This window comes from Sapajus apella, unplaced genomic scaffold, assembly GCF_009761245.1.
Source record: "Sapajus apella isolate SASKATOON/1434 unplaced genomic scaffold, GSC_monkey_1.0 scaffold7, whole genome shotgun sequence".
Taxonomy (NCBI): domain Eukaryota; kingdom Metazoa; phylum Chordata; class Mammalia; order Primates; family Cebidae; genus Sapajus; species Sapajus apella.
Genome location: NW_022436947.1, coordinates 7,958,354 through 7,970,090, shown reverse-complemented (window position 1 = coordinate 7,970,090; position 11,737 = coordinate 7,958,354). Strand labels below are relative to the sequence as shown.

Genomic DNA, 11,737 nt, shown 5'->3' with positions numbered 1-11,737 from the left:
TGCAAAAATACGGAACCAGCCTAAATGCTCATCAGTCAACGAGTACATAAAGAATTGTGAAAGGTAGGGGTGTGTGTGTGTGTGTGTGTGTGTATGTATGATAGAGTACTACTCAGCCATAAGAAGGAATGAATTAATGGCATTTGCAGCAACCTGGGTAGAACTGGAGATTATTACCCTAAGTGAAGTAAGTCGGAAATGGAAAACCAAACACTATGTGAAGTTCTCACTCATAAATGGGAGCTAAGCTATGAGGATGCAGAAGCATAAAAGTGATACAGTGGATTTTGGGGACTCGGGAAAGGATGGGAGGGGAGTGAGGGATAAAAGACTATAAATTGGATTTGGTGTATACTATTGAGGTGATGAGTTCATCAAGATCTCACAAATCAGCACTAAAGAACTTATTCATGTAGCCAAATACCACCTATTCCCCAAAAACCTATGAAAATTAAAAATATATAAAATAAAATATCATATTTAAAATTAAAGAGAGAAAGAACTGAAACTCACCAGATCACTACATTCAGACAGTAAGATGCCGGACCCCTCATCCACTATGATTGCTTCCTTGCCCCTCCCTAGTTCCCATGTTCTTTACACATTGTTTCATTTCTTCCCTGCTATAAAACCCCGTAGTTTTGGTCAGCCAAGGAGACTGATTTGAGACTGAGTTCCTGCCTCCTTGGCTGTAGCGCCTGACTAAAGCCTTCTTTCTTGGCAGTAATCACCATCTCAGTGATTGGCTTTCTGCGCAGTGAGCAGCAGGACCAAGACTGAACCCCTGGTGTTTCTGTAACATTAATATAAGTACTGATTTTTCACCTAACTAGTTACATTCTTCAATCTGTCCTAAAAAAAGAATTCAAACAATTGGTCATTATTTTAGCTTAACTAGCTTTTAAATCAGTTGTCATGAAACATGACTTGGAAAAAAAAAAAAAAACCTGGTAAAGATATTTATTTAACATAAATATTTTCCTTGCATCTTAAAATACTAGTATTTAAATCTAACAAACTGTGTGTATACAGGCATGTGTAAAACTTACTTATTTTAGGAATAGAGAACATCTATATTTGCCTTGAAACTCCCTTAAAATAGTTAGTTTACAGAACTATTTAGCCTCACTTTCCATGCCATTGAACTCAGTGTTAAAATTATGATTGAGACGCCCTATAATGCAAATAGAAATGTCCTGAGGTCATTGTGTAATTTTATAGGGGTCTTCACCAAACCAAGGAAGAAGGCAGTAAGCTTTATAGCATGATTAACTCAAAGATAGGTGGCCTTTGTGTGAAGTGGGTCGAAATGTGCCTCTCTCTGTAGGCACACAATGTATGGAATAGGCATTTCATTATGTTCATATCTACCTATATTTTTCCTTTGATCACTGCATATGTTCGATTAAACAGAATGAAAATCTACAAAAGTAAAAATATGTATTAAAAAAAGTAGCAGCAGTAAAGCAATGTCTTGCAGCTTTTTACTTTGAGTCCCAATGGATTTGTGATTTTACTTTACTTTAGAAATGACAGTATAATGATGATTATTGCTCCTTTGGGACTGATAAGAAAAGAAATGGTAACCAATTATATTAATCATTAGTATTCTTCGTTATAAGTAGTATGGGAAGCTTGTGGAGCTAGAAGAATGTGGCCTGAATGTATCTTTAAACAAGCAAATTATCTTTCAGTATTGGCAAAAATTGTAGTTTGTCTGCCTTAAAAAAATAAAACCTTCATACATAATTTAGCTTGTCTGTCATTTTAAACATTTCAGGAGGCATAGCCCCATGGTCTAGGCCCATTTTTTTTTTTTTTCAAGAGATGCTTCATTGGTTCCTGTGTGAAACTGTTGACATTTGTATTACACTCTGAATACTTAAGAAAGCAGAGGATTCTAGTTGTTTTGGGATTAACCAGTGGTATCTCATCTACTAGTCAGGCATTCACAACATTCTGTGCACATGCTGAATTTGTGCTAATGTCTTCTTTCCATAGATAGATAGATTTTGTTGATGTGACTGTCTATATATTTTTCATATGTGGCCCAGTCCTCATTCCCATGTAGCCGCCCTCCTTCCCCACATGTGTTGCTTTATGTCAAATAGCTTGGAAAAGAAACAGTCCTGAAACTGTGCTTTGGTCTCTAAGTAGAATAACCAACACATCCCGCAGTTTCTCAGTGAATGGCTGTAACAGTAGAGGAGATTATTCATGATCATGATGAAATAACTTTTCCTGACCTGTTTAAGCTTCCTTCTTTAGTGTTTTCATAGTTGCTCTTACGTCTGTCTACTCTAACACATATAAAACACAGAAAACTGAGCAGTCTCGTGGCCTCACTTAACAAACCAATCCAACAGTGAGGGCTATGAAGAAATTGTTAAAGGAAAAAAATTCATGATACTTGTTAAAGATAGAATTTATGGATGGGGGGCTACTGCCATGAGGTTTTGTAGTGGGGTAGAAAGATCAGATTCAACTGGGAATATATCAAGAACAAGTAGAGATTTATAGCCAAGGATATGGATGGGGCTCAGTGTATGGAAACTTACTAAGAAGAGACATCAGGGGTAACAGGGTTTTTGGCCAGACCAACTTGATAGGATTACTGCTGGAGGCAGGCCAAGGTGGTAAGACACTGAAGGCAGGGATTAAGGAAGTTGACCAGGTATCAAAGGTAGTCAGATAAAAGGTTGGGGAGAAGGAATTTGATTAGATATTCACGATGAGGGACTTTTCCTCAACTGACTCAGTATTACTAATTATTGCTAAAACTAGACTGAAGGAGCCAAGGACAGAAGCCAAGGTCAGGGACCTTGTCACAATGAGGGCTCAGAGAAGCCTGACATAAGTCTGGTCAAGGGAAAGAATTATCAAAAGACAGAATTACAACAAATGTAACTTAAAGATCTTCACTGGCTTTTATTTGCAATTTTAGAATCAAGCAATGCCTCATTCTATAAAATAGAATGAGTGTTTTGATGAGCTGGAGCAGAGGAGGTTGGCTTTATGACCAAAAATGGCTGTGGAAAACAAAAACACACTGCAAAAATGGGATTGGTCGTTTCAAAGTTATTTTCCTTATAAAAGTTAAAGCATAGGGGACTTCTGTATTATGTCAGCTAAAATTGGCCTATTTGGAGATTTGGCTATCATCTCTCTCCTGGTTTCTCAGAAGGTCAGATGAACAATTTACTGTCAGCTTGGTGGCTTGGTACTTTCAGCACGAGGGACTGCATTTTGATTTGGTCCCTTGGGCTTAGTGGGAACTCAGCCCAAACCAATAGCCTCCTAAATTTTATTTCACCGTCTTTGTCAGAATAAAGATATTTACTCTTGATTTTCTTGAAGAGGATAACGTCACTTTTTAAGATTCACCTCACAGCAAAACTTTGTAAAAGCCCTCTTCAGATATCTCCTCCTCAGCCCAAAGTTTGCAGTCATGGGAACTGCTAAAACTATGCCCACAGGCTGGGCGCAGTGGCTCACACCTGTAATCCCAGCACTTTGGGAGACCCAGGTGGGTGGATCAGGAGGTCAGGAGATCTAGAGCATCCTAGCCAACATGGTGAAACCCCATCTCTACTAAAATACAAAAAATTGGCTGAGCCTTGTGGCAGGTGCCTGTAGTCCCACCTAGTCAAGAGGCTGAGGCAGGAGAATCGCTTAAAACTGGGAGGCAGGGGCTGCAGTGAGCCAAGATTGCACCACTGCACTCCAGCCTGGTGACAGAGTGAGACTCCCTCTCAAAAAAAAAAAAAAAAAAAAATATATATATATATATATATATATGTCCCCACAGGCCCCATGTCACTGTGCCATTTCCTTGTTACCATTCCCTTCTTCTTTCTGTCCCTCCTGCAACAATGCCTCCTTGGACACAGGATCATTCCTGCTCTAGGCTTTTCACTGAGATGATCAGCTCTCCTGGGATTCTAGCGAATAAAATGCTTCATCTCAACAAACAGATATGTTTGTTTATATTCTCCCCTTTTCCACGTGGTGGGAGGAAAAGCTTTTTCACTGCATTCTTCAATTCAGTGCCTGGGGACCAGTGAATTAGAATAACAAAAGATTAACAGGATAAAAGTTACACAATTTTTATTAATATTTACATACTTGGGCGTTCACAGAAAAGGAAATCAAAAAATGTGGTTAGTCTCAGGGTGTTCTATCATTCAAACGTAGGACAGTGGGGAATTGGGCTTCAAGGGGCCATAAATTGTGGGGAAGTGACTAGGAATATGAGGGAAACTAATGGAAATTAGGATTATTTTAGTAAGCATTGCTTACGCAGTCTCTTCTCGGTGCCATCTCCTAACCTTGTGATAACTTGCCATAAGAGTTGCTCTCCTTTCTGTGGTGCAGAAGTGGGGAACACCTTCACAAGGAAATTTCTGCACTGCTTTTAAGCAGATAAGGGAGGGCAGAGAACTCTTCCTACATCTATTCATTCTCACATGCCTTCAGCTCAAAATAGTCCTTGTGCTTGAGCAGCATGTTTTAGAGTAGTATATCCTTATCCCCTTTATCCACGAAAGATTTAAGGTGACTTTTGCAGATGCAATTAAGCTAAACTTAATGATATATGAGAAATATGAAACTGTGGCTCAAAAAGTCAGAAGCAATCACTGATGTTAGTAGTTGGAGATGGACTGTGAATATGTCTTGAGCTTTCCAGCAACCAGCACAGAGATGCACATATATATACACACACATATATATAATCTCATTTGATTCCTTGGGTCTATCGTAAAAAATATACCATTTGCTCAGAAGAATTATCTGTTCCTGAAAGTGGGATAGCTTCTAGAGATTCTCTTGAAGAATAATACTTTGTAATGTAATGAGTATATCTTTATGAAGTAAATGCAGTACAACAGAGTAAAAAATACTAATAATACATGTTTACTGAATATATTCTATATGCCAGAGCATATTAGATATGCTGTATATGTAATAGTGAATCAGACAGATATGACCTGTGTCTTCACGGAGCTTATAAATATAATGGGAAGAGACAGATAATAAACAAGAAGTAAGCAAGCAAAAATATCAGATAATTACAAAATCCAGTAAGTGGCATGTAGGGAATCACCAGGGAGTAATACAATAAAGAATAAAATTGGGTGACCACTTTGAGAAGGTTCAGCCAAAGTTGCCTCCCTGGGGACTTGTATTGAAGTTGAGAGTTGAAGGTTCTGAGGTGAGGAAGAGCATGGCACATTTGAGAAATTGAAAAGCAGCCAGGGTACCTAGAATAAAGCTCTGCTTAAAATCACAGGAAGCCTTCACATGGAAAAGATGTTACCCTTTGACCACCTCCACCGTGTACGTCATAATCTCATGACTGATGTTTCAATCTGCTGTTGGACACACCACCTCATCTCTGATGGGATGCAAAATAATACAGAGAAAATAATGATCGGGCGGGGTCAAGAGTGTCTTTGGAAGACATTCACTTCTCACCTAAGCATAAATAATGAGGCTATGGAGTATGTCTGTGGTAGGTTTAACCTGAAAAATGTATGAAGTACTACTAACCAAAAAAAACTACCTTAGCACCAATAAACCCAAGTAGAAAAATACAAACCAAAAGTAATTCTCAAGAGAGTATTTCTAGAATCCAGCTATGAGCAGTAGAATTTCCTAGCATACTCACCAAATGTGATTGCAAAATATACACATTATTAGTTGAATTATGTCACTTTGTAAAATACTTTTTACTAAAGTCTTTTCTCTGCCAATCTAGGAATTGCTCATTGTGTGCTTCTCTTTTTACAGCATCACAGGCTTTGTTTGTGTTTCCTCTAACTGAGCTCAGGTCGGTGGTGTACAGCTCTTAACACTTATCTCCTGCGCTGGGACACTCACAGGGGCTAAGAACCTTTTATGAGAAACCTCAGGAAATTATTGTTGATTGAATGGAAAAATGGAACAAATCCTAGATACCGTTAAACACTTCCATCTTATTATTATTTAATAATGTTATCGTAATTAACTAATGACTTATCATTATTTAAATGTTGGTGTAAAACCAAACCATCATCAGCTTAAATAAGTTTGCACTGATCATTGTTGCAGTGACATAGAGATAGCACCTTTTCTAGTCCATTATCATTGATGTCCATTGAGTTGTCTCAGCATTTAACAGGTTTGAAATAGAATTCCAGAGGCATCCGAATTATGCCTATCCTAACACTTATGTTGTATGAATCAAATCCTATTACGGTAAAAGCCAAGGTACCATCCAAATTCATTTGTTAACCCGAAATATGAATGTATATAGGGATTGCTTGAAATAGTTTTATTATATGAAAATTAACATGTAAATATGGTTCAAATATTTGCCACGTTTTAGAGGTTATTTGTACTGCTTCTTAGGTCACTAAAAACTAAAACATTTTCCTGATCAAGGGGCATTTAAAGCATGACATTGTTAAAGTATGCCCTTGGCTGACAAGGTGGACTTCCTGTGGCTGAGATACTTGTTAAACAGAATCTTCCTTCCTTGGCTGGCTGAGGGCGCAGTCATGTTCTCTGTGTTCTGCAGAAATGCTGTTAAAGTGTCACAGAAACCTCCCTTCCTACAATCATGTGAAACCAGTTTCTGTTGTCAATGCAGAGATCGGCTGTAGCTGAAAACCCCCAGCTGACCATCAGCAGACCCTCTGCTACAAACCAACTGACCACCGAACCAGCCAGTTAAGAGAAGCAGGTGATTTAGGGCTTAAAGTCCATCCAATCAGGACTATTCCTCACTCCCCTTGCTCCCCTCCTCTGCCCTGCAGTTTCTGCCTTCATAATCTCTGAGTCTCCAACCCATCGTCAGAGCCAGCACATTTTCAGTTTGCACTGTAGGCTTCCGATCCCCAACCTGCATAGTGCTTACAGGAAATAAAGCTCTTCTTTCCCCCCGACCCCCAACATACCTCATGGTCTCATGTTAACAATATCATAAATGCAAAACAAATGTATGTTCTCACTCAAATTCTGGTCTCTTATTCTGTATAATTTATGTTGTTACTGACAACAGAATAACATAATTATTGATTTCTTATAGCTGTTTTAGAGCAGCACATTAATCCCGCTTTCCTCTTTACTGTGTTTCTGTTGTTGCATTTATCACAGTTTTAATTTCTTTGTTTACACATCAGCCTCTCCCTTATTAAGTTGTAAGGGGAAAATGTCTTATTTGTCTCTATATCTCTTGTCCCTTAGACGTTATTAGTGTAGTTTTCCTTTTTGATGATTTTACAAGTGGCTCAATTAGTTAATCATGTGCAATATATTCATTTAATAATCATTTTTTGAGCACAAACTGTGTTAGAACTCTTACTTATTGTAGGAAATTTGTTCTTAGCATGGGCCTGGCTGCATCATATTACTTAGGGAACTTTGAAAGTAGTTCTTACTCCTATACTCCATCCCTGGTGATTCTGATACTATAGGGTAAGGCTTGGGACCTGGGAAGGTTTTTGTCATTGTTGTTTGTTTGTTTTATTTTGTTTTTTTAAGCTCTCATGGTAACACTAGTGTTTTGCCATGGTTCAAGATAAAGAGATTGTCCTTTCCCTACACTGGATGTGTCATCTTCTTTCTTTTCTTTGATTAATATCCTTACCTCTGTTTTTTAAAAAATATTTCTCCTCATAAGGTAAAATAGAAATTGGGGGACTGAATAGCTTTTCAAGTTTAAGGAAGAGGAAGGCACTTGGATATAGATTATCTTATTTCACTCAAAATAATTCTGTAAAGTAAATATTATTTCCCTTTTTGTTTTTGTTGTTGAGCATTGAAGGTTTTTAAACTTACAGAAAGCCAGAAAACTAGTTAATGGTAGAATATGGCTTAGAATCCAGAGGTGTGTAACTCCAGAGCTCATATACTTTTCCCTTCAAAACTCAGTGTTAAAGAAAAAAATTATTCTTGGCACTTGTTAAAGACGGTGAGTCAGGCTTCATTCAAGAGATTGTGGCCATAGGTATGGGGACCACTGTGATGGGGCCTTGCAGTGGGGAAGAGAGATTGGGCTTTACCCTGACTCCAACAGGGACAAGAGGGGATTTGTAACCAAAGAGCATGGCGCGCGAGAGGGTGGAAAAGTCACCAAGTGGAAGCATCAGCTGCAGGGGTTTCTGGCTAACCTGACTTGATAGGACCATTGTTGAAGGCAGGCCAGATGGTAAGTTGTCCAGGGGGGTCAGATATCAAAGGTGGACGATTTTCCCGAAAATGACTTAGCTGGATTCTTGCTCAAACTGGATTCTACAAGAGCAGAGAGGGAAGCCCAATGTCTACTTACTCAGAAAGTACTCAGGGGTGGCTGACTCAAGTTTTGGTCAATGAAGAGAGTCTGTCACCAGCTCTACCATAAAACCAAAGTTAGCTGTTTTAAAAATGTGTTGTACTAACTGCATATGTGTTCTGTTTTAAAAACAGAAGAAAGTGAATGAGTTATTTCATTAAAAACTTAAATAATTTATGAAAAAAATTAAGTCGATTTACATGTGTAACTTTGGTTGTGTTGTGTTTTGTTTACCCCTGCTCTGTGTATCAGTGCCTTTCTATGGGAGGGAAGATAATCTTAGGCTATTGTTTTTTCAAAAAAAAAAACCATTTTGTATAGTTTAAGTAGTGCCTTCACTTCTGTGTTGAGACTGTTATTCTTAAGACGATGCAAGCTGGTTGTAGTGACTCATGTTGGTAACTCAGCACTTTGAGAGGCTGAGGCAGGATGATCGCTTGAGCCCAGAGTTTGAGACCAGCCTGAGGAACATGGTGAAACCCCCGTCTCTACAAAAAGCACAAAAATTAGCTGGGTGTTTTGGTGGCCACCCTTAGTCCCAGCTACTTGAGAGGCTGAGGCAGGAGGATCACCTGAGCCTAGGAGATTGAGGTTGCAGTTAGCCAAAATCACGTCACTGCATTCCAGCACAGGCAGCAGATTGATTTCCAAAAAAAAAAAAAAAAAAGATGCAATGCATATAGATATACAACTTTATTTTTTCACACCAGAGACTGTATAACTATTTATTAAACTTATAAAAACAGCAACCTATATTCAATGTGCGTTTTACTCTAACACATTACTCTGTACCTTGTTTTTTTCTTTTGGGAAATATGTTGACTATTGTTTTTCTGTCTTGGTAGTTTTTGAGGCCATGTGTTGTGATTGTGAATAGAATATTAAGGTTTAGAAACTGATTGTTAATTTATTTGTGTATGATGTGAGTCTGGAATATGGAAATTAAAAACTGACTGTAACAATAAATTATGAAAATGAAAAAATAAGCAATAAAATAGGCATGTGCTTTGCCAGTTCTGTAGCATATGTGTGGTATTTCTTGTGAAACTATCCACTAACTTGAGGTTGCTTTCTAGAAGTAATGTTATTGTTTAGTATCAGCATTCACTTTTCTTAGAATCACACTGATAGATATAATATAAATGTTTGCACAGGTGAAATTAAAATGTACATTAAAGAGGATAGTCTGAAATCTTAACAGAGGGATATATTTATTTAGTTTAGAGTGTTTAAAGATGCATGTTCTTATACTCTTCTCTCTGTTTGGAATTCTCTTTCCCTTTTTTGCTCCTGGAGCAAATTGGTATGCATCCCCTCAGGTCCATTCCTCAAAAGAGCCTTCTTCGCCTGACACTTTTCTAGCCTGAGTCAGTGTTATTCCTGCAGTCTGTACCTGCAGTGGTTCATTTAAGTGCATGTCTTGTCAACCTAAAATAAACAACAGAAAGATCAACTCTCCAAAGGGTTTATTCAGAAATAGGAGAACAATCCATGATATGCCTGCTATGATGAATCATAGGCACATCCAAAGGCAAAGGAAGGCAAGAGTCTGTAAAGGCAAAATGAGTGAGTTCACAGTAGTTGTTTGGCATCAGTTCATTAGTGGAACAGGCTGTTGCTGGGCAGGTGTCCTCATAGAACTAATCTGTATGTAGGGTTGCAGTGGCTTTTTATGTAACATTGTGGTTTTTACAGAGTCTCTTATGATGATTCCTGTTGTCAAGCAAATGTGCATGAGATCCTGTCCTTCATGGCGTCCCGGCTCCATTTTGTTGGAGTTTGACATAAGTGCCTCTCTTTTGGTATGGACAACTTTCAGAGTCTTCTTGAGTACTTGTGAGCCCCTTCATGTAAGGACCATCTCTGGGAGCTCTCTTATAGTCTGAAACAGCGAACATTCACTAAATGTTTGATTTTGATGTGATGAATAAAGTTTATTGTTTGCAATAGAAAATGTAACACAACAACTAATTTCATGTTATCTAATTGTGACATATGTTGTGATTCTTATTTTTACAAAACTGAGGTCTGAGGTAGCTAAATAGCTTGCTGAAGTCATACAGGTTGTCCCTTAGATTTAGTCTGACACTATGTTCATTTGTCTTTCAATCCCATATACTTTTCAAAATACCAGCATTTGCCAACTGCAGTCCACATGGCACTATTGCTACCAAGAAATGTAACTGGAATCATGGCCAGGAGAAGGGAAGAGAGGGATTTTGGGAAAAAAAAAAACTCTTCATTAAGTAAAAGTTAACAGAGTTTTTTACTTTTTACTCCAGGACTTTCCTCAACTATAATGTGCCATAAAGTGCATAGTACCAAAGAGATTGATATAGCATGCAATGTTTTACAGTTATGTGTTAACAGAATCCCTCTTCAATATTACTCTTATTTTCTCTTGAGGGACTATTTTTTTTTAAAAGATATAATTTGGAGGAGCTGCACTAGTGTATTCTGTAAGATGTTGATTCAAGCTCTTTATATCAAAGTCATCTCAACTTTGTATGTTAACAAAAGAAATTGAAAAGATATTGGTATGGGCTCTTTTCCTAGATTCATCTCTGATATGCTCTGTGAGTTTTGACAAGTTCTAAAATTGCAGGAAATTGTTTCCATTTGTTCATTAGCAAGAGGGTTATCTCAGGAGACACATGGTCAAATATGCAGCTTTTGGATTTCAGCCTGCAGTCATTGTTTTACTGATGGTCTTAGTTAAGATGTATATGTCAGATCATTTTATGACAAATAATAATAGACAATCCACATTCATTTGTTTTTCTGTATTTATGTTTTTACTGGCTGAAAGAGATTGGCTTGGTAATTGTTTTTTATATGGAGACTTAAGTATCAAATTTAGTCCAAGGAACATTACAGGGACCTCTCTCTGTGGCCATTATTTGTAGTTACTAAAGGGAAAAAAGAGATCTTCTCTGATAGTCAATATTAACTTAATAGTATCTGTTGTAAGGTAATTTAACTTAATCAAATTCAAATATTAGGCTTAGTATGAGCTCAGGAGTTCAAGGTCAGCTGGAGTAACATAGTCAGACCCTGTCCCTACCAAGAAAAAAAAATTATAATGTATTATAATTTATACTTACCTGTGAAATAAATAGAAAAGACCAGGTAAGCAGTATGAGAATAAAAATTACTTTGAACTTGCAAGTGATATTCCACCAGAGTTAAAAACACCTATGAAGTCTTGCTTTTCCAACTTGAATTTCTCCATAGGTAATTTAAAGTAAAATGTCCTACACTTGAGAAATTGTTTATGATCCAGATAGCTCTTACATACCCAAAAAGATCTCTGCAGTGTGTAAGAGAGTTCATAATTCAGCATTGATCTGAATTGGAACTGAGTTGAAGCATAGTATTACCTTAAAGATTTTGATGAAGGAAAATATTAACCTGATTAAACAA

The 11,737-nt window shown here is 37.6% G+C and overlaps 1 protein-coding gene across 2 annotated transcripts in view; it reads left to right on the top strand.

Annotated features, from left to right (window-relative positions):
- EXOC4 (exocyst complex component 4) overlaps nucleotides 1-11,737 on the top strand; it is an 805,456-nt gene that overhangs the window by 436,423 nt on the left and 357,296 nt on the right. The window lies entirely within an intron of this gene.